Genomic DNA, 3,280 nt, shown 5'->3' on the forward strand with positions numbered 1-3,280 from the left:
TCAGCACATCTTATCGCTGTCAAACTATGTGATTATGTCTTATATGAGTAAGACTATCATAGTCTAGATAATCACAAATGATTATAATTGTTTCATTGGATTATAAATACTTATGAAATTTACATCTTACATTCACTTTCAAAATATAGATCTTCTCTATCTGTAGCCTAGCAAACAAACTTCACGTACAATAGATTTTTCCTCCAACTTTCCTGTATTGATGTAACAACCTGATCTTTACCTACATAATTTATTTATACAGACATATTCCCAAATCTTTTTTTTTCTTTTAGCCATCAGACCTGCCATTCGTACCATTTGCTGTTATGCATTCCACCCTAAATAGGTCATTCCATCTATTGATTCACAGAACTTGCTTGCTTTTGTCTCATGTGACTCTACAACCTATAAAATCTATACAAACAACCTTTGAAACATCCTTATACTATGCAGTAGGGACAACTACAGATGGTATTGAGAATAAGTGTGCACTCTCGGTTTACATGACCTGTTTTGATTTGCTTGTTTATTGTTGATGTTTCTTGGAGAGGAAAAAACAAAACAAAACAGTGGAAAAGTAGAAAATACAATCAAGACTCATTTCTCTCCATCCAAAATTACAAATGCTTATTTTTGCCATTTACACTGTAACCTAATTCTTTTTGTTTTTGTTTTTGTTTAAAGATCTATTTATTTATTAGAGAGAGAGAGACAGAGAGAGTACAAGCAGAGGGAGAGACAGAGGAAGAGGGAGAAGCAGACTCCCTGCTGAGCTGGGAGCCTGACGTGGGGCTTGATCCCAGGACCTCAGAGATCGTGACCTAAGCTGAAGGCAGGCTCTTAACCATCTGAGCCACCCAGGCGCACAAAACTAATTCTTGAAAAAAAAAAAAAATGGGTATATTGAGTTCCATTTAATCAGCTCTCCAAGGCAATTGCCATTTTGAGTTTGTATTTTCTATACTTTTATCCTTTTTTTTTTTCACTTAAGACATTTATTCAAACCCATCAGAGAAAAGGGCCGCTTGGGTCTATAACAGTGTCATGTTTTAAAGTATAGGTCAATTATTGTATATGAAAGTATACTCTGCTACATACAAATTAATCAGAGCACAACTTTTCAATATTCAAGACAGAATAAGGTTCCCTGTAAAAGCAGCATCTTTGTGACATTTTTAACTTTAGTATTCCTGTCCTTCTTCACCCTCTCTTTCAATAGACTCCGCACCAACCTTTTTATAATCCTTCTCAAGAGCAGTTATGGCCTCATGGGCCTCAGAAAACTCTCCTTCCTCCATGCCCTTCCCCACATATCACTGATCAAAGGCACACTTGGCATACATCATGTCAAACTTGTGGTCCAGGTGAGCCCAGGCCTCAGCAATGGTTGTGGTGCTACTCAGCGCACACCCAGCTCGCTGTACTTTGGCCAGGTCCCCACCAGGTACCACAGTGGGACGCTGGTAATTAATGCCAAGTCTGAAGCCAGTGGGGCACCGGTCCACAAACTGGATGGTACGGTTGGTCTTGATGGTGGCAAGGGCAACATTGACATCTTTGAGAACCACGTCGCCACGGTACAACAGGCAGCAAGACATGTATTTACCATGGCGAAGGTCAAATTTCGCCATGTGGCTGCCTGGCTCAAAGCATGCATTGGTAATCTCTGCTACAGAAAGCTGTTCATGGTAGGCTTTCTCCCCAGAGATGACAGGGGCATATGTGGCCAGAGAGACATGGATGCAGGGATAGGGAATGGAGCTGGTCTGGAGTTCTGTCTGATCAACATTTGGGGCTCCATCAAATCTGAGGGAAGTAATGATGAAGGACATAGTTTGACCTATCAGTTTATTCAAGTTATTGTAGAATTGGCATTCAATATCGAATTTTCTACCACAGATGTCATAGATGGGCTCATTGTCTACAGTGGGCTTAAAATATTCACTAATTCACTAATATACTTTGCCTACTGTGAAGGCACAATCAGAGTGCCCCAGGGTGGTGTGGGTAGTGAGGGTGGAGTTGTAGGACCCAACTATAACTGTGGAAATTTGGAGGGCTGGATAAATGGAGAACTCCAGTTTGCATTTCTTGCCATAAACTACAGAGAGATGTTCCATGAGCAGGGAGGTGAACCTGGAACCAGATCCCCCTCCAAAGCTGTGGAAAACCAAGAAGCCCTCAAGACCTTGTGCACTGGTCAGTAGCAAGTTTCCAAGTAAAGAAAGATTGTAATTGATTGGTTTGGGAAAAGGTACAGGCATACCTCAGAGATATTGTGGGCTCAATTCGAAACATTTGCAAGAAAGCAAATATTACAATAAAGTAAGTCAAATCATTTTTTGTGCTTCTCAATACATATGAAAGCTATGTTTCTACTATACTGTAGTCTGTTAAGTGTGCAATACCATTATGTCTAAAAAAATACATACCTTAATTAAAATATACTCTATTGCTCAAAAATGCTAATCATTGGTGCACCTGGGTGGTTCAGTCAGTTAAGCATCCAGCTCTTGATTTCAGCTCAGGTCATGATCTCAGGCTTGTGAGAGTGAGCCCTGCATCTGGCTCCACACTGAGCAGGGAGTCAGCTTGAGATTCATGGCAAATGGCAAGATTTCATTCTTGTTGATAGCTGAGTAATATTCCATTGTATATATGTCACAACTTCTTCATCCTTTCCTTGGTCAATAGACACCTGTGCTCTTTCCATAGTTTGACTATTGTTGATAATGCTGCTATCAATGTTGTGGTGCATGTATCCCTTTGAATTAGTATTTTTGTATTCCTTGGGTAATACCAAGTAGTACAATTGCTGGATTATAGGATAGTTCTATTTTTAACTTTTTAGGAAACTTCATACTGTTTTCCAGAGTGGTTGCACCAGTTGGCATTCCCACAAACAGTGCAAGAGGGTTCCTTTTTCTCCACATCCTCACCAACACAAATTGTTTCTTGTATTGTTGATTTTAGCCATTCTGATAGGTGTGAGATTATAGCTCATTGTAGTTTGATTTATATTTCCCTGATTATGAGTGATGTTGACTATCTTTTCATGTGTCTGTTGACCATCTGTATGTCTTTTTTGGAAAAATGTCTATCCATGACTTCTGCCCATTTTTAAATTGGATTATTTGGTTTTAGGTATTGAGTTTTATAAGTTCTTTATATATTTTAGATACTAAGCCTTTATCAGATGTCATTTGCAAAAATCTTCTCCCATTCCATAGGTTGCCTTTTAGTTTCACTGATTGTTTCCTTCACTGGGCAGAAGGTTTTT

At 39.2% G+C, this 3,280-nt stretch overlaps 1 pseudogene; it reads right to left on the reverse strand.

Moving 5' to 3' along the window:
* Positions 1 to 1,181: 1,181 nt before the first annotated feature.
* Positions 1,182 to 2,264, reverse strand: LOC123794879 (tubulin alpha-1A chain-like; annotated as a pseudogene).
* Positions 2,265 to 3,280: the final 1,016 nt, after the last annotated feature.

This window comes from Ursus americanus, chromosome 12, assembly GCF_024610735.1.
Source record: "Ursus americanus isolate L20-20 chromosome 12, mUrsAme1.1.p, whole genome shotgun sequence".
In the NCBI taxonomy this organism is placed as follows: Eukaryota; Metazoa; Chordata; class Mammalia; order Carnivora; family Ursidae; genus Ursus; species Ursus americanus.